General features: G+C 47.0%; 1 protein-coding gene across 1 annotated transcript in view; it reads right to left on the bottom strand.

Moving 5' to 3' along the window:
- Window positions 1-26,526, bottom strand: part of STAG2 (stromal antigen 2) — a 1,172,735-nt gene that overhangs the window by 184,510 nt on the left and 961,699 nt on the right.

Below are 26,526 nucleotides of genomic sequence, written 5' to 3'. Positions count from 1 at the left end.
GTGCAATTCCTCTTGGAGCGCTGGGATGGTGAGCCCCAGGTCCGGAGTGGGAGGCATCATGGGCAGTACTGGAGGGTCCACCGGTCCCAGTGGAGTCTCGGTAGCCCCTTCTACCGAAGGCGCGGAACGCCTCGGTGCATCCGGCTTCGAGGGCACGGGACGCTCCTCGGCCTGGGTCTTCATCGGTGGTTCAGATGATGGGCTCCACTGACGTCGCGTAAGCGAAGGCACCGGCCTTCGATATTTGTGTAGGTGCTTCTCTTGGCACTTCGCTTTCCCAGACTCCAGCATCAATGACAGACGCCGAGGACTGGGACAGCATTCGGGAGTCTTCAGCCTCAGATCCACATTAATGCTTCAGCGAGGATAGAGTCGATGGTGCCTGTGGAGACGGTCGATGGAATAACAATGCCATCTTTTCTAACTGTGCCTTACGGCCCTTCGGGGTCATTTGGGAACAATCGGTACATGTCTCCACATCATGCGATGGTCCGAAACATAAAACACGGACCAGATGAGGGTCCGTGATTGACAAAGTTCTCGGACAGTCAGGGCATCGACAAAAACCAATCGCCATGGTGGCTGAAGAAAAATTTAGGCCGGTCGCGGTCGGTGCCGACAAGGCCTACAGAGGTCTCTGCCGGGAAACGACCAAAAAACGGTGGTAAACTTACCAGATGACTCGGTATGCGACGGCGAAGAAAGGAGACCCCTAGGGGGAATAAACTTTTGCAAGTTTTGAAAATAATTTCCTGAGGAAAAAATTCCAGTCAGGAACTGTGAAGAGCTCCAAAAATCTGCGTGGCTATAGCTGTGTGGAAAAAAGGAGACTGAAGTGAGACCTCTGCTGGTTGCAGGGTTAATGCCATGCTGGGTATGCTCAGTAGGTGCCAGTTAAAGTTCTAGAAATTTGACAAAAGTATTCCGTGATTGGCTCCATCAGATGATGTCACCCACATGTGAGGACTACCATCCTGCTTGTCCTATGAGAAGAAACCTTTCCATATTAGATTATAAGATTTTGTTTTGGATGGTTTTGTGGACTCCAGAATAAGGTGACATCCCCTCAGAAAGGCCGAGGGCCTGCACAGTCACCCGTTCAACATCCAAGCCTTGAAAGACAGGGCTTGTAGGTTGGTGTGGCAAAGCCTGCCCTGGTCCTGGGGTGATTAGATCTGGAGCCATTCCCAATCATAGAAACATAGAAATGACGGCAGAAGACGACCAAACGGCCCATCCAGTATGCCCAGCAAGCTTTCACACTTATTTTTTCTCATACTTACCTGTTACTCTTGGTCCTTATTAGTAACTTTTTGGTTCTAGTTACCTTCCACCCCCTGCCACCGATGTAAAGAGCAGTGCTGGAGCTGCATCTAAGTGAAGTATCTAGCTTAATTGGTTAGGGGTAGTAACCGTCCCAATAACGGGCCGATACAGTAAAGCGTGGCCGTGGTTACCCGGTTTTTAACCCGCTTTGGACGCACGTTTTGGATGCACGTTTTGGATGCGTAAGGCGTACCCGTGATTCAGTATGGGCTTTTACGCGTCCTTACCGCTTACCGAAAAGGACGCGTATCCGTTTCCGCCCACTGCACGTATATATGTTAATGATCGGATTAGCTATTCCCTCCGATACAGTAACGTGCGCCCAAATTATCGCCCTTTTAACCAGCTTATTTACAGCGTCTTTAACCTGAATATTTACCGCCTACCCTGTCCCTGGCGTTAGTGTGGTGTTCAGTCAGCTTAGTAGCGGACAGCGCCATGGACAACATGTATATACTGGCTCTGTCGATATTTTTCATTCGGTTGAGAAGCAGAATGAGAAATGCTCGAAATGCTCGGCAGATTGGAGAGGCGAACAGGGGAGCCCAGCAGCAAGGAGAACCCATCCGACCGGAGAACCCAGCAGCAAGAATGGAGAACCCAGCAGCAAGACCGGAGGAGGTATGTGTTCTGTTTCAGTTCAACTGTACCATCCATCTCTGGGCGTCTCTGAGGCTCCGGACATGAACGCCTCTAGGACGCTGGAGAGATGGGCGTCCACTAGGCGTCTGCTAGGCGTCCTGAGGCTCCAGGATCCAGTGGAGACACGGACGCCTCTACGGACCAGACAGGCAGAAGCACAGACCCCCGTACAGGCAGCGGGGCATTTCAGTCATGGACGTCCGGAAAGAGACAGGAACGTCCATGAACGGAAGCCGCGACCTGGACCTTCCCGCCTGTATCCGGGCGTCCAAATTCGCGGCTTGGACGTCTGGCCGGGCGCTCAAGGCAGCGGGGTCTGTAGAAAAGAACCATCCACTTACCTGGTGGAATGACATTTCAAATGACAGGTTCCAGCACACCCTGGATACTGTATAGGCGCTGCATACCGCTCTATACTGTAAAATGGATTGCGAACGCCTACCGCTTCATTGACGTGCTTTGGAAGCCGCTTGGATTTGCGTCTAATTTGAATACTGAATGGAGCGGCTTGTGAACCAAGATGTGTGCGCAGCAAACGAGCGGGCGCCTGGCACTGCCGCACCTTTTCTTACGCATCCTTACTGATTCAGTCTAAAAGTAAGCTACTCCCACGCTTATTTGTTTACCCAGCTTGTGCAATTCAAAGGGCGCGAGGCCAGGTCCTGAATGGTCCGAAATCAGACCTGATGGGGCCAGTAGAGTGTGATCAGGATCATGGAGCCCTGATCCTATTGCAACTTCTGGAGTGTTTTTGATATGAGAGGAAGAGGAGGGTAAGCTTACAGCAGCCCGATATCCCACTGAACTGAAAAGGTATCCGGCACCAATCTGCTGCTCCTAACCTAGAGGGCAGAACATAAGAACATAAGAAAATGCCATACTGGGTCAGACCAAGGGTCCATCAAGCCCAGCATCCTGTTTCCAACAGTGGCCAATCCAGGCCATAAGAACCTGGCAAGTACCCAAAAACTAAGTCTATTCCATGTAACCATTGCTAATGGCAGTGGCTATTCTCTAAGTGAACTTAATAGCACGTAATGGACTTCTCCTCCAAGAACCTATCCAATCCTTTTTTAAACACAGCTATACTAACTGCACTAACCATATCCTCTGGCAACAAATTCCAGAGTTTAATTGTGCGTTGAGTAAAAAAGAACTTTCTCCGATTAGTTTTAAATGTGTCCCCTGTTTTCAAGGGAGGTGAAGAGGTCTATGCCCAGGATCCCACCCCAGGAGTGAAAAATCTGGTTTGCTACCTCTTGACTGAAGCCGGAATGCTCGGCTGAAGGCATCCACTAGGGTGGTGTCCACCACTGGGAGGTACACTGCCCTGAGGGTGAAGCCATTGTAGATGGCCCATGATCAAATGTGGAACCACCTCCTGACAGAGGGTGAAGAAGGACCCCGGTCCACCTGTTTGTTCAGATACCACATGGCAACCTGATTGTCGGTTTGCACAAGTACCACCTTGTTCAAACTCTTGGAACACCTGTTGTACCGAATCGCTAGCAACTCCAAAATGTTGCTCTGGAACGGCGATTCCTGTGCAGACCAAAGCCCCTGGGTGTGGAGACCCGCAACATGTGCCCCCTAACCCATCCGGGAAAAGTCAGTGGTGAGGGTAGCTTGGGGGTTGAGGGCTCCAAAAATCTGGGCATCCCTGCTCCAGATTTAAGGAGGTTGCCCACCACTGGAGAGACTGCTGCAACAGTTTCATGACCAGAACACGAGCATGCAGATCTTGATACCACTGGAAACGCAACGTCCACTGTGCTCTGTACAGCCAAGCCAGGGGGAGGTGACATGCAGCGTTGCTGCCATGTGGCCCAACAAGTGAAGGAACTAGTGAGCCGAGACATGGGAGCAGTTGGAGATCTGTTGAGCAAGAGCTGCGAGGATCTCCACCCTGTCCCGAGGCAGGATAGCTTTCGCCTGGACGGTGTCCAGAGGAGCTCCAATGAAGACAATCATCGAGGTACGGGAAAACGTGAATCACCCTTCTTTGAAGATGGGCTCTGACAACTGCCAGACATTTGGTGGTTCCCGTCGACTAGGAATCCTAGGTACTGCCGATCCCTCTGATAGAAAGGATAGCTTTCTATCAGAGGGGCATATGCGTCTTTTAGATAGAGGAAACAGAGCCAGTCTCCCGCTTTGAGAAGGGAATCAGCGTGCCCAGCGAAACCATTCTGAACTTTTCCTTCACCAAAAAACAGTTTAAGGCTCTCAAGTCCAGAATGGGTCAGAGGCCACTCATTTTCTTAGGGATTAGAAAATACCTGGAATAGAACCCCTCTCTCCCTGCTGGCTGCGTGGAACGGGTTTGACCGCTCGAGCCAGTACGAGGGCAGAGCGCATCCCCAGCTGCCCGCCACTGAGGACACAGAGGCGAGCAGAGTGGAAGTAGCTGGAAATGCAACTGGTAACCCTGACGCATGATGGACAGGACCCAAAGGTTCGAAGTAATGAAGGTCCATTGATCTGCAAACAGCTGGAGCCGACCCTTGTCAGGGGGGATGGCATGCTATGGAGGAGGTTGGGCTCATGCTCCCTGGCTGCCAGTCAAAACCCCGGGGTGGGGTTCTGCGGCAGTACTGTAGTTGTCCAAGGGTTCAAGGCTGTCTTGGCCTCATCCTGATAGGAGGGTGTTGGGCCCTGGACCTCAGTGCTGGCAGGTAGTTGTGTGGCTGATAAATGGGGCACTTCGGGTATTGACGAGGGGGCTTTTGGGTGGCTGAGTGTCAAAGGTACTGGCTGACAGGATATCCTGATAGTCCTTCAGTTGTCCTTCTGACAGTCCTTCAGTTGTGCCACTGCCTCTTTAATTCTGTCACCAAACAGATTGTCCCTGAACATGGCAAGTCAACCAGGGAGTCCTGGACTTCAGGGTGAAGCTCACAGGTGCTCAGCCTCACAGTCCACCGAGCCCCAATGCCTACCGCAGCAGTTCTCATGGCTCTCTTGAGCACGTGATAGGTACAGCAGACTTCGTGCTTGTCACACTCATGGTCCTGCTGAACAATCTTTTGGAATTCCTCCTGGAATTGCCATGGCAGATACTCTCTGAACTCCTGGGCCTGCTTCCACAGGTTTCTGGAGTACTGACCCATGTATAGCTGGTTAAAAGCAATGCAGGCTGTCTACACTGTGCTCTGAAATATACAGCAACCCAGGGCATCAAGGGCCCTATGCTCTCGTCCCAGAGAGGGCTGAGGCATGGATGGGGACCCTCTTTGCCTTCTTCAGAGTGGATTCTACCACCACTGATTGGTGGAGGAGCTGACGGCACTCAAACTCGGTGATAGGTTGGACCAGGTAAACAGCATAGAAACATAGAAATGAAGGCAGAAAAAGACCAATCAGCCTATCCAGTCTGCCCAACAAGCTCCCACATTTTTCCAAACGGGAACCACCAAATGTCTGGCAGTTGTCAGAGCCCATCTTCGAAGAAGGGTGATTCACGTTTCACCAACCACCAAGTTCAGGGCCTATGCTCCCACATTTATTTTTCCAAACTTATCTGTTTCACCAACCAAGTTCAGGGCCCTTGTTGGTAAGTGTTTGATTCAAATTTCCTGCCATCCCCTGCCATTGATGCAGAGAGTAATGTTGGAGTTGCATCAAAGGTGAGCATAAGGCTTAATGTTTAAGGGTAGTATCCGCCGCATCAAGCAAGTTACCCCGATGCTTGTTTATCCAGACTGCACAGATCAATGCCTTGTTGGATGTTGTCTTAATGTAAATCCTCTTTTCACATTTATCCCTGCTGTTCAAGCAGAGAAGGATATGGACACCTCCCCTTCTCAGAGGTCATAAGAGACCTCTCTCCCTCACTGTGATCCCCCTGGGGATGTGGGAGCTGGGAGGCCCATCTGCATCTGGGGGGGGGGGCGGGCCTCGAGGGCACAGAGGAAGGCGCCAGAGGCACCAATGGGCCTCAAGGTCACCGGATGCGCTTGCATCGGAGGAACTGACCCCGATGCCCTGGGAGAGCTGGAAGGTGGCGAAGCACTGAGCATCTCCAAGCCGCTATCAAGTCCGATGGCCCTTCCTCCTCAGAGGAGATGCTCACCAGTATGGGAGACTGTGACGGTGGCAGCAGTGCTCCCTTCGGCCGTGAAGGGGCTTGGGGCATCGAAGCTGGCTGCGTCGATAAGACACTGAGCAGCATATTGAGCTGCTCCAATAAGGGCGCAAGCTCCAGAGGAGTAGGCTCTTGCAGCGGTGGTGGTCTCAGTGTAACCAGAGGCTGGAATGATGTTTCTTCGATCACTCTCAGTAGTCACCATGGTCTCTTCCTGGGGCCGAGGGAGACTGAGAGGAACCTGATCAGGAACGGGACAACAGAGACTGCGGTCAGTCGATCTTCTTCCAAATCGGGTCCCAGGAACAGTTGCTGTGGTGACCCTGACGGAGTAGAAATTTGAACCTCCTTACCAAGAGGGGTGGAGGCTCCTGATGCAAACGAGAGATCCAGTTCTCTGGATCCCAATAATTTCTTCATCATATTGAGACGTGGCCAACGGCCCTTTGGGGTCATCTGGGCACAAAGGTCGCAACCACGGCTATCGTGGGATGCTCCCAGGCAAAGGACACAGACCTCGTGGGGGTCTGTGATGGACATAGCCTGAGGGCACTGGCGGAAGCTGGTTGACGCCATCAGAAAGAGAGCGCAGCGTACGGTCGATGGTTGGTGGCTATTGGGAGATAGTCGGCGATAGATCGCGAAGAAGCATGAAACTTACCAGGACACAGAGAAGGAACTAACGAAAAAACAGAGGGACCCTACGCGACACGAAAAGTAAAAAAATTGTGAAAAAAAAGGGCGAGCTCACAAACCGCGAGGCAGCAGCTTCGCAGAAGAGACTGAAGAGGGACCCCATGTGGACGCGATTAAGCAGCATGCTGAGCATGCTCAGTGTGCCTGAAGAAGTTTCTAGAAACTTTGACAAAATATGTCTGTGCTGGGCTCCATCCGATGATGTGTGAGGACTACCATCCTGCTTGTCCTTGGAGAAAATAGTGGCCCCTATTAATTATTCTTAGAGTTATAAATATAAAGTAATAACCCCAATACCAATATGCTTGAAGCAGAGATATCCATGTTCTGCCTACTATTCTATATTGTAGCTCTCTAAGATTAACATTTATGATAGCGGCAAACATTTGGGAGAGAGAATCCATAAGAAATTTTTTGTCCAAAACTATCTAAATATGACTTCTACATTTGCGTTAAATGATAAGCAATTTGATATCCTTGGTATAAATGTGGGAATTTGTATAAATGGGGCAGCAACCCTTTAGGACACAGTCATAGCAAATGAAGGAGGCAATATTGGTAAACATGTGGTCTGAAAAAGATATTTGTAAAAATGTTTAATTTGAAGATATAGCAAATCTGATAATTTGAAACTAAGTTGATCCATACACTATTGGAAAGATAACAAATGAAGTGTATCAGCAGTAGTAAAATCTCGCAACAACCATTCAGCACACAACTTTATGTGGGGGCATTACAAACCAATTCCTCTGCTTTTGAAGTACAGGCTATCAGAAAGAAGGCAAAAAAGGAGACACACCCTACTCAAGGATCATCTACCCTCACAATATATTCCATGTCCTTAAGACAGGTTTTATTAACAGATGATCTTATATTGGGGGACGAGTATCTCAGTGACTTATGTAATATATCTCTCAAATTCCAAGGGTAAACAATCCCAGAGTCTACTTTTAAATCAGTAAAGTTATTTTGATTCAGCAACCAATCTCTCAAAACCCTCAGTGAAACCGCTAAAGAATATAATAAAAAATTTGGAACTCCCATACCACCCTTATTCTTGAGAGAAAGTAATGTCTCATATGAAATCCTGGCCTTTTACCCTTTCCAAAAAAAGCGCCAAAAATGTGATTAACCAAGCCAATATCTTTAACTAAAAGTGGCATTGGCAACATTTGCATTAAGCATAATAAATGGGGGGCCAATCTCATCTTAACCAGAGCAATTATGCCATGAAAAGAAGCGGGAGTATCTTCCAATGCTCATGCTTAGCTTAGAATTTTTTTTAATCAGTAGGAAATTAAGACCATACCATCATGAAGGCTCCTTATGGATATTGAGACCCAAATATCTCATTTGATCAGGGCCCATCTAATTGGGAAATTCAGCCAGTTATCCTAAGATGACCCATTACATCAAATGCTTCAGTTTTAGTAAATTTTAGTTTGAAGCCAAATATGTCCCCAAACTGTGAGAATAATGTAAGAGTAGGTTCCTTTTCTACATAATGTGAGAGTAGGTTCCTTCTACATATATCCCTGTTATTAATGGAGAATTCTTAAGGTTACATATAGAGGCTCTACAGAAAAAAATGAATAATAAAGGGGAAAGAGGACAACCTTGTCTCATGCCTCTATATAAATTAAACTGATCTTTGTGAGAGTGTCATTAATGCTAACCCTTGGAGATAGATTAGCATAGAAAGGCTGTATATATTCCAATATTCTGCCAAAAAAATCCAAAAGCACGTAAACTCTCAAATAAGTAAGGTCACACCACCATCAAAAACCTTTTCGTCGCCAACTCACAAGCATGGGATCACAAATTACACCAGCATGGCACTGAGATAAATCTACATAGTCCTTACAAATAATAACTGAGGAACTTCTCCCATGAACAAATCCCACTTTATCCATACTGATTAATTCTGGAAGGATACATTTCAATCTTTTGGCTAGAACTGTAGCAAACATTTTGTCTAAATTTAACAATGATATAGGCAGACATGAGGTTTTACCCATCTTCAGGATAACTAATATAGCTGCTTCCTTTAGCGATACTGGAATACACCTCTCATTGCTCATAGTTTCAAAGAGAGCTCTCACTAGATTCTAAACCATCTCTCCCAAAAACTTGTAAAAGCACACATCCAAACTCTGGTGTTTGTGTGAAAGAGATTTGATAGCCTAGAGAAATTCAGAATCTATAATAAAGACATTTAGCTTACTAAGATCCCTCTGATCCAACTGCCACAGGAAGGATTCCAGGTCAGACTGTGCAGCCCTAATATGGCAAGCAGCACAAGGGGAACGTCACTTGTGCTTCTTTGCTGCCGGGGCCACAGTACTCTGTAGCTTATGTGTTCAGCCGATTAGTGCCTAGCGAGCACACACAAATCCGCCTTGACGCGCATGTCTAAGCAGGGGCTCGATCTTTCTCCCAATTTCGAGGTAAAATTTGAATTTCTTCTTCAAACTAGTGCTGCAATCCCACTAACAGTGCTGCTGGTGCGGGGATAGCACGTCCTCATCTGCTAGGAGATGGAGAGATACTGAATGGCTGAGGTCACTGCAGGGGTATATCTAAGGTGACATCAATTTTGAATCTAACTCCGTGTCCATCTGCTAGCAGGGGAGCACATAACCCATTGGGCCTGAGTCCATCTGGCTACATGCTAGGAAAATCTAATATATTGTAGCGATTTATATGCTCGATGATGCAACAGATCATTCATCACTGTCTGCAATCGACTAAACTCCTCTTGAGGCAACACCAATGGATTGGCATCTAAAGCAGATTTACACGGCTTTAAATGGAAGTCAAGTTAAAAGTATCTTAGCATTTATCTGCTTTTGCTTTGATTTTACATAACTAATCATTTCACCCCTTAATATCACCGTCACGGTTTCCCATTACAACACAGAATTGTCAGTATTTCGAGCATTTATCTATCCGAATAGAAAGTGTGGGTTTGTGCATGTGTCGTCTAATCTTTCGTCATGGGGTTTAGCAACCGCCACACATCAACCATATTTAAATGCTTGCACAATAAAGGTATTCCCTTCCTACTGCTCATTGGCGTCTTATGATTAACCAGATATTTGTCAAACATGGGATCTATAATACAATTTAAATCACCATCCAATAAGATAGGAAAATTGCCCAATGCCACCAATTTAGCTACTATAGTAGAAAAGAAAGCATTTTCATACATTAGTCAGAATAGTGTGTTTACCCATTAGGGAACCTATGAGAATCATAAACCTACCTCCAGGGTCCTTAATCTCTTTGGGCAGTTGAAAATCTATAGTTTTATTGATTAGGATTGTAACACCACAACATTTAGAAGAGCCTGATGCATAAAATACTTGCCCCACTCATTTGTGGTGTAGTTTAAGTTGCTCCGAATTTGAAAAAATGGTTCTCTTGCAAGCAAACAGTATCACCTTTTAGTCTATGGAGATGAGAGAAAACTTTCTCCCTCTTTATAGGTGCTAATCCCGCCACATTCCACGTAAGAAGTTTAATCTGTAAGTATGGTATAAAGAGTGCCCATACATGTATCACATCTATACCATTAAGTGACATGCCTATTCCATTCCAAGCAGCAGGTCTTCCATCATCATGTCTTGGTTAAGTGAGATAAAAACAAGTAAAATGATGATACTTATAGCTATGAAAAATGAACATTCTCCCCCACATTTCCAAGATTTCCATTCCCATTCACCCCCCTCCCCCCAAATATCATAACACCACCACCATAACCTATAGCTCTACCTAGAGCCCAGAGGTCACAAATACTTTTGGGTACCATCCCTTATGCAGACACACAATACAATAGAATCAGAAAAAAGCAGCAAGAAAAATCTACTGTAAAATGTAAACTTCAAAAACTAGCAATACTGAATAAAGGTTAAATGTTGCCCCTCCTCATAACCCTGCAGACTAGAAGGGAACACTTTTCAGGCCATGCTTTCCTGCATGTAGCAAGACTGAACAGAGTTAAAATCTTCCCAGTGCTCAGCCATCAACAAATCAGTACGCACAAAGATTACTGAGAATCCTCTCCACTTCAACTGGTGAATCTGTGTGTAAAATTCTGCCATTCACCCACACTCGTAATCGAGCCAGAAACAAGGGGAAGCGAGTATTATTGTGCACCAATTCTCAACACGTAGTCAAAAAAGACTTGCAACGAGAGACTGTCTTGAAACAGCAGTATTTGCCATTCTGGTAAGCAATATCTTTCTTTCTCCAGTAAGCTTGCAAAAGCTGAAATTTATGGGAGTAATTCAGAAAACTTGCAATTACAACCCTTGGCCGGTTTTCCTGAGATAGCTTTGGGCCTATGCAGTGAGCATGTTCGACCACTATCTTACCTGCTGAAGACTCTACAACAAACTGTTTGAGGAAGCCATGTCTCCAAAATTGAGGCAAGCTCGGCCACGGGAATAGCTTCTGGGAAGCCCACAAAACAAATTGTTCTCCCTAGAACGACTCAAGATCATCAATCTTCTCTGATTGCTGTGCTACTAATCTGCAGGCCTCTTGCAAATCCAGATTGCCATCTTCTAGCGCTGAAATTCTATTCTCTTCAAATCCAGATTGCCATCTTCTAGCGATGAAATTCTATTCTCCATTTCAGAGACTCTTTTCCCATTATCCAGTAATTAAGATTTGACTTTGATGAGTTTTTCGTCAATTTTATTAAAGCGATTTTCCAATGTTGAAACAACTGCTGCAGTAAGCTCAGTAATCAAAGTGTCCGGTAGCTCTGTCTTCCTCTTTACATCAGTCTTACATTTTGTCCTTAGACAGCTTAGATTTTCCTTTCTCCTTTAGTTTTCTTAAACCTGTTGCCAACATCGGCAGGGACTGCAGCACCATGTATTTGTCCATAGAATCTTTTGTCACCACAGAGTTACCAGTAGATATGCAGTGAGGAAGGGCTATAAAAATCTCTCAAAAGCAGGGATGGCACCCGGAGCTCCTGTTTAAAGCATCTTCCTGTGCTCGCATCACGTGATCTTGCTATCCCTTTTTAACCAGTTAGTATGAAGGAGTTATGGGGAAATTTTCCTTAACTATTAATTTCCTTTCCATTAGTCCTGCTACACCAGTCCATGCTCTACTTGTGGGTTGTGTCCCCCTACCAGCAGGAGGCTGCAGAGAACACTTTTTTTCCCTCGTGACAACATCACTACTACTTAGGGGTGATGCAAGCACCAGAAACATCCGGTATACAATTGTCAAAGCTCCAGAATCATACCCGTTTTCCTCTACTTTTTTTTTTTTTTTTTTTTAACTTAATGAAACAGTTTAACCTGAGAAGCAAATCCTTTTGATTTCCATGCTCGCTAAAAGGAACCAAACAGTAGAGAGGACAAAAGTATATCGAAAGAGATTCAGACAGCACTTAGGAGACATAAGAACATAAAAATATAAGATAGGTCATACTAGGTCAGACCAAGGGTCCATCAAGCCCAGTATCTGGTATCGCAACAGTGGCCAGCCAAGTCAAAAGTACCTGGCAAGTACCCAAACATTAAATGAATAGATCCTAGGCTACTAATCCTTATTAATAGCAATTTATGGACTTCTGCTCTAGGAACTTATCCAAACCCAGCTACACTAACTGCCATAACCACATCCTCTGGCAATAAATAATCAAGCGTTGAGTGAAAAAGAATTTTCTCTGATTTGTTTTAAATGAGCTACTTGCTAACTTCATGGAGTGTCCCCTAGTCCTTGTATTATTTGAAAGCCAATATTAAACAGAAGAATAAAGAGCCCTGCTTCCCAGGTGGGTCCTGGACAGGTATAGCAGGATTAATGGAAAGGAAATTAACAGGTAAGGAAAATTTCTCCTTCCATGTTGTCTAGCTACACCAGTCTAGGCTCTACTTGTGGAAAGTACCAAAGCCCTTCGAATCCCAGTGGGAAGAAGCAACGACAACCTTGAGACCACTAGTCCCAAAGCCATGTCCTCCTCGGCCAACAACATCTAGTCTATAATGCTTAACAAAAGTCTGCCAGAAGACCAAGTGGCTGGTCTGAAAACGTCTGCAGGAGTGACCTCATGTACTTCCCGCTCAAGAGGAATACTGTACTCTCAAAGAGTGCACTGATAGGCCCTCTGGAGGCCTCCTGCCAACCAGTATTGTAAGCAGAAATACTCTCCTCCTTGATCCAGCAAGCCCAAGTGACCTTGGCAGCAGCTTTCACCCGATGCAGACCACTGAACAAGACAAAATGTCAGACATATAAGCTATTAGGCACTTCCAAACAAATGAGCCATTGGTGGCCATCCAAACATATCAGTACCTTGAATTCCCTCTAGCACTTGCATTAAAAATCAGGAGGGAAAAATTCCTGATCGATATGAAAAAGGGAAGTGAATTTCGGGAGAAAGGCAATGGTCAAAAACACTCACATTCAAGAAAATGACAAGAAAGGGATCACAGCAATAAAGGAGCTTGAAGTTCTGACATCCACCTTGTGGCGCAAAAAAAAAGACTGCCTTGAGCTGCACCTTTACAGAGTGCAAGGCCAAGCCATTATCCGGGCCTGTCCGGAGAAAGGCTATGATGCAAGACATCTCAGATTTCTGGAGGAGAGTCCAAACAGTCTCCAAAGAAATTTTCAAGCAAGTGCCAAACACAAATATAAGCCAGAGAAGCAGATGGCTGCCAGCACGGGGGAAAACGGCCCCTGTGCATTCAATTGGCTGCTCAAGACGTGACGTGCTGGCAGCCATCTTCCCGGGGAGGTAGGGGAGCAACGATATCTTCTACAGATGGCCGGACGGCTGCAAAAGTAAGTCGGGTCGGGTCACCTTTTGCTTTTTTTCGCTTTTTTTTTTTGGCTTCGCCGCTGTCGGGTCCGATCGGATGCAAAAGTAAGTTGCTTCGCCGCTGTCATCTCTCCTCCCGGAGCAGGCTGCTTTTCGCGCCCTGCTCCGGGAGGAGGGAAGAGTGAAGCGGCGAAGCGACTTACTTTTGCTTTTAAGTTTTTTTCGCTTTTTTTTTTTGGCGCTTCGGGAGGAGGGGAGAGGACTGGGGCTGCCTCCGAGACCGGCACCCATGATCGCGACCGGGGCAGGTGAGCGGGGGCTGGGGGGGAAAGCTTTGCCACCCTACCCTTACCCCTGCCTCTACCGCAGGGGTCAGGGTAGGCGGTAAGTTAGCAGGTTAAACGCTCGACAAACGGCAGGGAAAACTAGCGATAGTCGGGGCGCGGGTTATGGGATGCTAGGGAATAGCTAATTCGCTCGTTTGCATGCAATATACATGCCGCGTGCGGAAGGGGTTGCCCGGGGAATTTAGGACGTGGTAGGAATAGGTTAAAGGGGATTCGGGATCGCAGGAAGGGCTAATGCGGCCGGAAAGTGAGTAGAGAGCCGGTTAGGGACGGGGAAACCGCGGACACACTTTACAGGATAGACCTGTTAGAGAATAGCCACTGCCATTAGCAATGGTAACATGGAATAGACTTAGTTTTGGGTACTTGCCAGGTTCTTATGGCCTGGATTGGCCACTGTTGGAAACAGGATGCTGGGCTTGATGGATCCTTGGTCTGACCCAGTATGGCATTTTCTTATGTTCTTATTTTCTCCATTGCTAGCTCTTATGCCTGGAATACTTTGCTACCCGAACTCAGACTTGAGCAGTGCGCGGAGAAATTCAGAGTTAAGCTCAAAACCTGGCTATTTAAACAAGCCTTCCCTTAACCTTGCCACGTACCCTTCTGCTGCAGAACTCATATGTTGATGCTAGATTCGCAAATCTGGATTCTCAAATACTAGACTCTCAAATCTTGCTTTTGTTATTAAGCCTGTACTTTGTATACCTGATACTGCTTTATGATGCTGTTTATTTAAATCTGCTTTTGTGTTATTAACATGACCCCCTTCTACTTCTCAATTCACCTTCCAATTTAAGTATGGTACTCATCTCCTTTAAATATGTCTACTGTTTTGTAACAACATTTGCTACTGTAATTGAATATAGCTACTCAACAGCTATGCCGGCTTTTGTATATCTTTATTTGCTACTACATATTAAGATCCCTTATCCTTCTTGCCTGCTGCTCTTTTTCCCGTGCATCTTCCTTTCGCACCTCCCAGTTTTTATGACCCTGTTTTTTGTAACTGCTATCTTCCTACTTCGTTATCCCTAGTTAATTGTAAACTGGCATATCTCTGATGATGGTCAGTCTAGAAAAACCTACAAATAAAGGATTTTTTGCTTTTTTTTTTTTTTTTTTTTAATTCCTTCCCCTTCTCTAGCTCTGCCCAGCCCCCACTGGGACTGGGAGATCAGGCTCACTCTGGTGGCCAGAGCCAGTGTCCTGACCATGGATCCAAGATAGGGCTCGTTCTGCTGATTGACCAGAACTAGTGGCCTGCCTCCATCTGCTGGTAGTGGTAACAACCCATAAGTAGAGCTTGGACTGGTGTAGCTGGATGACATGGAAAATGCTAACTGTACAAATCAGATAAAAAGCTCCAATTAATCATTAAAGGAGAAACCATTACTTACCTGATTATTTCCTTTTCTTTAATGAAGACAGGTTAATCCATACCAGTGGGTTATGCACCTCTATCAGAAGATGGTAGCCTGAGCAAAGCCGACGTCATGGTGTGTGTGTGTGTATATATGTATGTACATACATATATACACACACACACACACACACACATACCTACATCGACATCAGCCCACCAGTATTCTTTGCAAAAGCCAACTGTGGACAATTAAACAATACATGATCATAACTATTAACAGACAACCATTCAAACACTCAGTTAACAGGAAAACATTGAGTTAAGACAAGGAAAGTGTTATAATTAGTGAGGTTTGGGTGGACCCTTGGACACTGTGGCAGCTGACCATGCCCACGGGGGGGGGGGGGGGGGGGGCAGTCCTGTGAGGGGCCACAGGTCAGGCTCAGCTTAGGACACACAAACACAGAGATTGATCTTTATTAAACAATGTGGTGAAGCCACCAGAGGTGGCAGTGGTGAGTAGTTGAAGTAGCCCGGCTGGGCTAGTATCCCTCAGGCGCTGGAACAGCGACTCCTCTGGTAGCAGTGCTGTAGTGGAAAGAACTGAGAATAATGAGTACAGTGGAATATGCACAAAGCTCCAGTATGGAGAACCCCAGGATAGGGAGAGCAGGCCCTAGAGGAGCGAGTACCTGATCCCTGAGAGGCTTGAAGGTGATGTACTCACACAGCGGTTCCACGTAGGAGATGGCACCAGGGCTGGAATGGAGGCAAGCCCTCGAGGAGAGAGTACCTGCTCTGAGGTGAAGATGGTAGTACGCACTGGTGTTGAAGATAGCGAATCCTTCCAGGCAGAAGAGAAGGTAGGAGCAGGCAGCGAGTCAGGAAACATGGGCCCTCGAGGAGCGAGTACCGGTTTCCTATTACCAATCTGAAAAGCAAGTGAGGCCCCCGAGGAGAAGAGGTCCAATGGTATTGGAGGCAGAGTAGCTGGGTACGGAGAGCGAATCCCATCCGTAAGAATCCCCTTGCTAACTCAAAGGCTAGCAAAACAATGTAGGCATTAAATATCCGGGCAGCGTGATGTCATCACAAGGGTTTGCCCCTGAGGTTCACGCCAAGTAGGAAATAAGAGTGAGGGCCGCGCGGCGCGTGCGCCCTAAGGTACAGGCGGAGCACGGCGGGAGGCAGCGCCCAAGCCGGTCCAGGGACGCCAGAGAGGACGGCAGGCAGATGCCGCGGCAGCCAGGCATCCGTCAACAGCAAGAGGAGGTGCCAGGAAAGGAAGGTAGGTGGAGTGAAGCCGTCGAGAAGGGACAGTTGCAACAGAGAGTAATATTACTAATCTAGGGACTGGATCTGAAATTTATAAGTAATCCCTGGAGATGCAGCGACTCAGGACAATAGCACCATTATCCAGGGCGGGAAGATGGATTAACCTGTCTTCATTAAAGAAACGGAAATCTTCAGTAAGTAGTAATTTCTCCTTTCGTGGCATTCAGACAGGTTAATCCACACCAGTGGGATGTACCAAAGCTACTCCCGAACAGGGTGGAAGGCTGCCCGTGGTACCATCAACATTGCACATGTGAAGGCCTGCATCCTCCCGGGCCTGCACATCCAGCAGTAATGCCTGGAAAAGGTAAGGAGGACCACGTTGCAGCCCAGAAAATCTTGATGGGAGACAACAATCTAATCTCCAGCCATGACACTGCCTGAGCCCTAAATTGATTAGGCAACAGCTACTCAGCATCCACATACATGGCCGTGATAACCTCCTTAATCTAGTGGGCTATGGTAGCCAGCGATGCCAGCTCATCCTGTTTACTCCAGCCGTCCATCTTCCTCAGAGGTTGAGAACCTCCAAATACCTCATGATATGCAGCTTGACATTCAAGGTTCGTAACAGGCAATAATCATCCACATCTCTCTCCCTGTCTTGGGTCAGCAGGGAATTAATTGATTCAAGTGAAATCCGAGACCACCTTTGGCAAAAAAGGACAGAACAGTTCACCACTGTACTGCCCCCGGGAGTCACTTGCAGAAAACGTTTCCAGCAAGCCAAGGCCTGCAGTTCGGAAACTCTTCGTGCAGAACAAATTACCACAAGAAACAGTCAAAGTAAGTAATCTCTAGGAAAGGCAAAACAGTGGTCAAAAGGTGGGACCTGCCAGAAAATCCAGAACCAGATTAAGACTCCACAAGGGTACTGGCAACAGCAAGGGAGGATGAAGATGATTCACCCCTTTTAAGAACCAGGCCACATCCGGATGGGCCGACAAGGGTTCACCATTCACCTGACCTTGGAAACAGGCAAGAGCCGCCACCTGTACCTTCAGAAGTTATGGGCCAACAATCAACCCATCCTGTAAAAAATCCAAAGTAAGCTGGATCTTAACTGAATGAGTTCCTTACATAAACCTCAAACACTTGCCAAACCCAAACATAGGTTAAGGAAGAGGAGAACTTTCATGCTCAAAGCAGGATGGAAATCAACAGCAGTGGAATATCCATGCTTGCAGCAAACCGAGCGCTCTCAAGGGCTATACTGTAAGACAAAATAGAGTAGAAACGTCATTTTATTTATTTAGAATCTTTTAATATACCGATGCTCAAGATAAATATCTTATCGTACCGGTTTACAGCATAACAGGGGGATAACCAAACAAATAGGAGGAAAGTTACAAAAACAGGGTGTTTGCAATTCGAGACAAGAGAGCAAGGAAGAATTGGCTAAACATAGTGTTAATATAGTGAAAACAATAAGTAGTTTATAAACTTAACTTGACGAGTAACCAAGTAGGAGATCAAACAACAGTCAGTTCTTCAGGGGTGCGTAAATCTATACAGGATTGACGCAAGTGGTGCAAAGGGTTGGAAGGGAAATGACGAGGTCAGGGCGGAGGGAGAAAGACAAGGCAGTGTGTGAAAGGGGGGGGGGGGGGGGGGAGGAGCTGCGAATCTATCGGGGTGCCTTGCCTAATTATAGGTTGGAGCCAGAGGGCAGCCAGAGTTACTGAAGTTATAATGGAACAGAGTAGAACTGACAGGGGATTATGAATTGGTTAGGGGAAGGCTAGTTTGAAAAGTCATGTTTTCAGTTTCTTTCTGAAGGTGAAAAGGCATTGTTCCTGTCGAAGCTCTGCTGGTAATGAGTTCCATTGGGAGGGTCCGGGCAGTAGACAGTGCACGTTTCCTAATGGAGGGGTCATGAAGAATAGGCCCCTGCTGCAGCAGATCCTGTGGACTGATAATCAGAGAGAAGAGTCTACAGGAGCCTCTGCAGATCTGCATACCACGGCCTCCTGGGCCAATCTGGTACCACCAAAAGCACCATCCCCTTGTGTCTCTCGATCTTCTGAATCATTCTGTCCAACATGGGCCACAAGAGAAAGGCATATAGAAGCTTGCCTTCTAGCCACTCCTGCATAAGGGCATCAATGCCCAAGACTTCAGATCTCTCCTGCGACTGAAGAAGCGAGGAACCTTTGCATTGCGTGATGTCACCAGCAAGTCTATTTATTTATTTATTTTATTTATTTAGTGATTTTTATATACCGCGGCACGTTAATAACATCACCTCGGTTCACCAATAAACAGTATTAGCAACAAGCTTGACAGATCATATTAAATAATGTGAACATATCATATATCAATCACACATCATATATAAATTAATCACAAGTTAAGAACAAAGAACAATAAATAAATTAAACACCAATAACTTAAACACAGTTAAGAATAAATAAATTAAAAAACACAAGTTAAGAACAGTCTAGAAACTGGAGGCCTGAGAGACCAACTATGAGCTGGAAAGTGTCTGACAATTTCTGTTCTCCTGGATTCAGACTATCTGCTGAGAAAGTCGGCTCTTACATGGTCTTGTTCTACAATGTGTGATGCTGAGATCTCCTGAAAATGTACTTCCGCTAATTCCATGAGTTAGGCTATTTCCTGCAACACTTGCAAGATCGTGGTTCCTCCCTGGCAATTGATGTAAGCCACCATTCTTGCATTGTCCAACATCATTCGGACTGCTTGAACCCTGTAAGTGGTCGACGAATCACAAGCATGCCAACTGAATGGCATGGGATTCCAGCCAATTGATGCTCCAGAGATACTCCTCTTACTCCAATGCCCCTGCGCTGTCAACTTCTGACGGTGAGACCCCCAACTCTGGAGGCTTGCATCAGTTGCGAGTACTAGCCAGTCCGGAATTTGTAGGGGAAGTGCCCTTCGTTAGAAGATCCGCTTGCCACCACTACTGCAGTTGGATGTTAATCTCCACTGGAACTGAAGCCGAATCAACAGTCCTGAGCCTGTGAACTCCAACACGCAAGCAGTGTTTTCTGAAGAGAAAGCATGTGCAAACCCGTGTTCACGGAACCATCTCTAGGGTGGCCGGCCATCAACCCGAGCACCTGTAAATACAACGGTCGGGTGTATTGTTTCTATCAATATCCATACCTTGCCATCACTTTCTAAATGCGGATCTTCAGCAAGGAGCACCCTGCCTTGCTTTGTGTTGAAAGCAAACACCAAGATACTCCAGTGTCTGGGGATGGCTGCAGATTGATCTTGGCCAAGTTTCACCACCCAACCTAGTTTCCCTGTAGTCAGGAGATCACCTTGCATGAGGCATGAATACTCACTTTCATGCTCCTGGCCTGATTAGCCAATCGTCTAGTATGGGTGGACCAGAATGCTATCCTCTCTCAACATTGCCGCTACCACCAACCACCACCATGCCTTGGAGAAGGTTCTGAGAGGGGAGGCCAACTGAAAGATAGCGCTCAAAACTGATGTTGCCTCAAAACAGCGAAATACAGAAAACTGTTGATGCTCCAGCCGCATGGAATATGCAGTATGCCTCTGACAATCCCGAGATGGTAGGAAAATCCTCCCTGACTGTACTGTCACTATTCAGGGAGCTTAAGGTTTCCATACAGGAATGAGTCACTCTGAAAGCTGGTTGACTCCCTTGAGATCTAGGATGGGCAAAAGGAACCCCCCTTCACGGTACAATGAAATAAATGGAATGTCAGCCCATATTTTCTTTTGGCATTGGGATCAGGGCTCATAGGCCAAGTCTTGAGAATGTACAATTTACTGCCCGTCTCTTCTGCGGATAGCTGCAGGGAGACCCACAAAAACGTCCCAAAGAACGCTGATAAAACTCCAGAGCATAGCCATCTTTTATCAACTCCAACCCACTGGTCTGACATGATCTCGACCAAACTCCAATAAAAAGAGAATTGGCAAACCCTATCTTCTGTTCCTGGGGGTGGATCGACATACCCTCATTGAGGGGATCGGGAGCGGGGGGAGGGGGGGGGGGGGGGAACGGACACTGCCGCTCGAGCCTGCACCTCATCTGGGCTGCCTGGGACCAAGCACTGAGACCTACACAAAAGTCGAGCCCTCTGAGAAGCCACTCCTCTGTGAGGGTCGAAAATGTTTGAAACCACTAGCACAACCTCTCATGCTGAACAAGCACGGCGCCTGCTTTTAATCCTCTGGTAACTCAGGAACCTGGGACTCACCTTTTATTGGCTTTTTTTTTTTTTTTTTTAACTCACTCCCAAACAAAAGTGATCTTTGAAAAGGCAATTTCATGAGATTAGACTTCGAAACTGTATCAGCCAACCAATTCCTCAGCCATAGCAGATGCCTGGCCAGTATCACTAAAGCCATGCCTCTGGCAGAAATGTGGACCAGGTTGTAGCCCACAACATCCAAAAGGTGGCTGCTGGTTCCATCATGTCGAGGAATTCAAACCAGACTCATTGACTTCCTGAGAAAGAAGCAAGCAAGAGCCTGTTTAAGGATAGCCTCAATTCTCCTATCCTATGCATCTTTCAATGCTGCCCCACCTTCTACAGGGATAGTCATCCGTTTGGTGATGGCACCCACCAAGCATTCCAGTTTCAGAAAGTGCAACTGCTCTCTCTCACTGCTGGATCCAGGGGGTACAGCGCTTCCAAGGCTCGTCCCTCTTTAAATTAGCTTCCGGGGCGCCCCATTCAAGATCAATCAATTCTTGAATAGCATCCATAATGCTTTACACAAAGAAATTAAAATGGAATCAGCACCCGGCAACCCTAGCATCTTCAGTGTCTGGCAGAACGAGCTGGCAACATTGTTCTATATGGTTCTAACCCAGGAGAAATTTCTCCATCCTCCACAGAGTAAGGATCACCTTTCATCATCCGTACCATCTGGGTCCCTATCAGCATGACCCACAGCAGGTCTAGATGAATTCAAGACGCTTACCTGCGTCACCAGGCGTGCGGGGATCTGCAGTCTGTGATCCTGAACTCTTAGGTTTGGCCAGCTCCACCGACTGTACCTGAAGAAAGGACTGCAGTCCTTGAAAAAATTCCATCCAAGAAAGGTAGAAGGATGCATACCAAAACCAGAGGGCATCCCTTTATTCTTTACTTGAGCTCAACTTGTCCCAATCGAGTACAGAGTTGGTCTCCAGCTGTGGGTGAAGATGGCAAAGGACTTCACCGCTATTCTCGGCTTCCTGCACCTGCTAGCCTCTCAGCTGTTTCTCTCTTCAGCTAAATCCATGCAAGAAAACCAGCTACCAGACTGAGGCATCTCTACTGAGGAAGGGATTTGCAGATATTACCTCAGGAAAATCTGTCTGAGGGAGGAGTCATAAGGTATCACCACAGGAGGTGAAATTAATTTTCTTCTTTTCTCCTTTTACATTTTTTTTTTTAAGCAATCCCCAGTAGGGAAACGCATGTCCATCATCTACTGGAGACAGAGAATACTGGTGAGCTGATGTTAGTGCACAGATATATTTACCATTATGTCAGCTTTGTTCTGTCTCTATCTGCTGGTAGAGGTGCATAACCCACTGGTGTGGATTAACCTGTCTGAATTCTAAGAAATTTCCAATTAATACTGATCATCTATCTGCTATACCAAGGCTGAACATATTATGGTATCTAATCATATCCAGTTACAGCTTAATGCATAATTAAGCTCTGGAATTCATTGCCAGAGAATGTGGTTACGGGTTTAAAAAAGGTTTGGATAAGTTCCTAGAGCAGAAGTCAGTAATCTGCTATTAATCAATAAGGATTAGAAGCTTGGGATCTATTCATTTAATGTTTGGGTACTTTGCCAGTAGGGATGTGCAGACAAAAGGTTTTCGTTGAATCGTTGATACGTTTTCGTCGGGTGTCGATTTCGTTCAATATGGACTTATGGAGAATTCCATAAGTTGAGGATCTGTCCATACGTTGCCCGGTTCCCATTAAAATCAATGGGGGAAGGATTTCCAGCCTATTTTGGCTGCAGAATTGGGGGTTTTTCTTATCAATTGTCATGAAACTTCTGGTGAGCACTCATCACAACAACAAAAGAGCTCCAAGGTACTTAGACTGTGGCAAAGTGGCACCTAAGTGGCATGAATAGCCTAAGGCACTGGAAAGGTGCAAAAGGGTACCAGAAGTGGCAAGAGTGCTTTAACAGAGGCACAAAGCAGCAGTGAGAATGTCAAAAACACACCACAGCTTCAAAACAGAGCACCGATAGCAGATGCATGAACCATCAAAGGCAGCACCACAGGCAAGCGGCAAGACAAGTGGCCATTGACATCCAACAGCACAATGAAGGGGGAACATAGCAAGCAGATAGACTAGCACCAACACACTGAGGAAACCATGAGAGTGGCAAGACACCACAAGGAGTTAAGTGAGTCATCTGGTGTAATGCAGCAAAGCAGAGTGGCAGAAAGCTGATAGGGGCAAGACAGGCTGGCAGAGTGGAGGTAGTCTGGTCCCTGTGGTTTTGATAGGGGAAAGACAGGCTGGCCCAGGAGAGAGTTCCCTTTCCTTTGTGCAGGGAAGGACTCCCTGGAACGGGTCCACCCCTAGAGTTGGGTGTACCCGGTGTTTACATTGGCGTCCAGTGAATATCGTTGGCGTCTAGTGAATTCCGTTGGCGTCTAGTGAATTCCAACTGTACTTACGCACTTCAGCTGATGACAAAGGAATTGGAAGATCTCTCAGAAATAAGAATACTGCTACTCCAGTCAAAATCTGCAATATCAACCTATGTTGACTTTGTACCGTAGAGGTCAAACACTTCTAGGAACACAAGGCCTGGATGAACAGGCACAGCAATTGAGTTAAAACACTTGTGGGATCACAAGGCCTGGATGAACAGGCACATCATTCGAGGACAGAGGTCAATCCCACCTAGGGACACAAGGCCTGGATGAACAGGCACAGCAATGGAGGTCAAACACCAGTAGGAACACAAGGCCTGGATGAACAGGCACAGCAATTGAGTTAAAACACTTGTGGGAACACAAGGCCTGGATGAACAGGCACATCATTCGAGGACAGAGGTCAATCCCACCTAGGGACACAAGGCCTGGATGAACAGGGATAGTAATTTTTTTTTTTAAATTTATTTCTATTCTTATTTTAAAACGTTTCCAGCACTTCATACTTGATTACACTCAGGTACTGTAGATATTTCCCTATCCCCAGAGGAACACAAGGCCTGGATGAACAGGCAGAGCAGTCGAGGACAGAGGTCAATCCCACCTAGGGACACAAGGCCTGGATGAACAGGCACAGCAGTCGAGGACAGAGGTCAATCCCACCTAGGGACACAAGGCCTGGATGAACAGGCACAGCAGTCAAGGACAGAGGTCAATCCCACCTAGGGACACAAGGCCTGGATGAACAGGCACGCAATTGAGTTAAAACACCAGTAGGAACACAAGGCCTGGATGAACAGGCACATCATTCTGAGGACAGAGGTCAATCCCACCTAGGGACACAAGGCCTGGATGAACAGGCGCAGCAATGGAGGTCAAACACCAGTAGGAACACAAGGCCTGGATGAACAGGCACAGCAATTGAGTTAAAAACACTTGTGGGAACACAAGGCCTGGATGAACAGGCCCAGCAGTCGAGGACAGAGGTCAATCCCAGCTAGGGACACAAGGCCTGGATGAACAGGCGCAGCAATTGAGTTAAAACACTTGTGGGAACACAAGGCCTGGATGAACAGGCACATCATTCGAGGACAGAGGTCAATCCCACCTAGGGACACAAGGCCTGGATGAACAGGCACATCATTCGAGGACAGAGGTCAATCCCACCTAGGGACACAAGGCCTGGATAAACAGGCGCAGCAATCAAGGTCAAACACCGGTAGGAACACAAGGCCTGCACAGTAGACGGTCAGGCACAGCTATTCATGTCAGGAACATGTGCTGCAGTGCTTATTATCTGGAGCATAGGAGGCAATTGGAGCTGCTGCAAGGCTTTGAATAGCTTTTATTCGTCTTGCCATTCACAGGGAAAATTTGGAAAGCCAAGCAAAGGCAGGTTTACTTTCAAAAACACTAGCATTTCCATCAACTCTGGTGCCAGCCTTGAGCGGTGAGGGCTCATGCTATCCCCTGTCATTGAAAAGACACGTTCATTGGGCACACTGGTTGGTGGACATGACAGATATCGTTCGGCCACTTTGGCTAGGTGTGGCCAGACAGTGGACTTGTGTGCCCAATATGCCAGCGGATCTGTCTGCATGTTCTCTATCGGCTCTGAGAGATACCGTGTCACTGACAGCTGTGCTGCTGTCTCCTCCTGTGCTTGGGAGGGCTGAGAGTCACTCAATCCAGTTACTTTCTCTCTCACCCGTTGCACAACTGATGAATCTTTATGGCCAACATGCCTTGGGCGTTCTGACGTGGAGGAGGAGGTACTACCTGTCACTGACACAGTGCTGCTCCTGCCTGGGCTAGCAGCACAACTCTGTGACGTGCCTGCTGTTACCACCTCTGCTTCAAGCCTAATCTGACTCTGTTTCCGCCTATGGCGCTCCTGTTCACGGACCTTACCTAACAGCAGATCCTTCACATATGACAGACAATTGGTCTGTAGGGCGAGTTTACCTTTCACACGGGGATCACAGACAGAGGCGAGCATCTATGTGCTGTCCTATGTTAAAGGCCTTAATCTGTCTTTCACCTGCTGCTGCAAAACGTCCAGACACTGCAGCACCTCAGCAGTCATTCCCTCTTGCCGTTTAAAGGCCTCCAAATGGTCATCCAGGAATTTAACTATAGGGATGATGTCAGCAAAGGTGGCACTTCTGGAACTCAGCTCCTCCGTGACATCCTTGAAGGGCTGCAGGATTTTTACCAGCTGACTCATGACTAACCAATCGCGATGCCCTAGGGGATTCTGCACACCTATGTCCATTCTACCAGAAAGTTCATGAAGGGGTGTCTGCAGCTCCAGTAACCTCTCCAGCATCATAAAGGTGGAATTCCACCGGGTGGCAATGTCTTGAATGAGACGCTTGTGAGGCATATCCAAATCAGTCTGCTTTTGTCGGAGAACCTGCCCCGCCTTGACACTTCTGTGGAAGTGTGCTGCTATGTTCCTGCACTTCTGTATTAACCTACGCAGATATTCATTCTCCTTGTCATTGGACTCCAAGCCCAGAGCTGACTTCACTACCAGATGCAGAGTGTGTGCAAAACATCGGATGTTCTTAAAACCGCCCATCGCTTATTGCCTTAACCATGTTTGCACCGTTGTCTGTGACAAAAAATCCTGCCCCGCGTTTTCCTGTCTCGCTGGTGCAGTTGCCAGCCCTCCAGCATCTTTCTGATGCATGCTAGAATATTGGCAGCGGTATGGGCCTGGTCCGAAAGGTGGGTGTGCAGTAAAGCCCACCTCCACCCTGATACTTCTTCAGTAATAGAGCTGCTGGCTGCCCCTGCCTCTGCCATGTCCCACCAGTGTGCTGTCAGAGAGAGGTAAGAGTGTGCAGCATTCATGGCGGTCCAGATATCGCAGGTGAAATACACTCTTCCCCATCTGCCTTACCTAGCAGTGCTTGCAAGCGACTGCGACACTGCTTGTACAGGCTGGGGATGACCTTTCTACTAATGTGGTTCTGGAGGGGACTTGTAATTTGGAAGTACGACCTTCAAAAAACACTTGAAACCCACATTCTCCACTAACTGCAAGGGCTGGTCATCAAGGGCAATCATTTCCCCAATGCTCCTGGTTACAACTTTTGAGGCTGCCTGCCTCCTACCCCATTTCCTCCATGGTGGATTGTCGCTTCTGCACATGTCAGTGGTTGCTGGCCTGCCGCCTGACTGCTAGAAGGGTATGAGGGCGTGGGCTGACTCTGCTGCTTTCCTACCACTGCACACTGGTTGGAAGGGGTCCCCCGACAAACTGCCACCATCCCCAGATGGCAGTAATCTTGTTGGGTG

Source organism: Rhinatrema bivittatum, chromosome 6, assembly GCF_901001135.1.
Source record: "Rhinatrema bivittatum chromosome 6, aRhiBiv1.1, whole genome shotgun sequence".
NCBI lineage: Eukaryota > Metazoa > Chordata > Amphibia > Gymnophiona > Rhinatrematidae > Rhinatrema > Rhinatrema bivittatum.
This window is presented reverse-complemented; position numbering and strand designations above follow the sequence as displayed.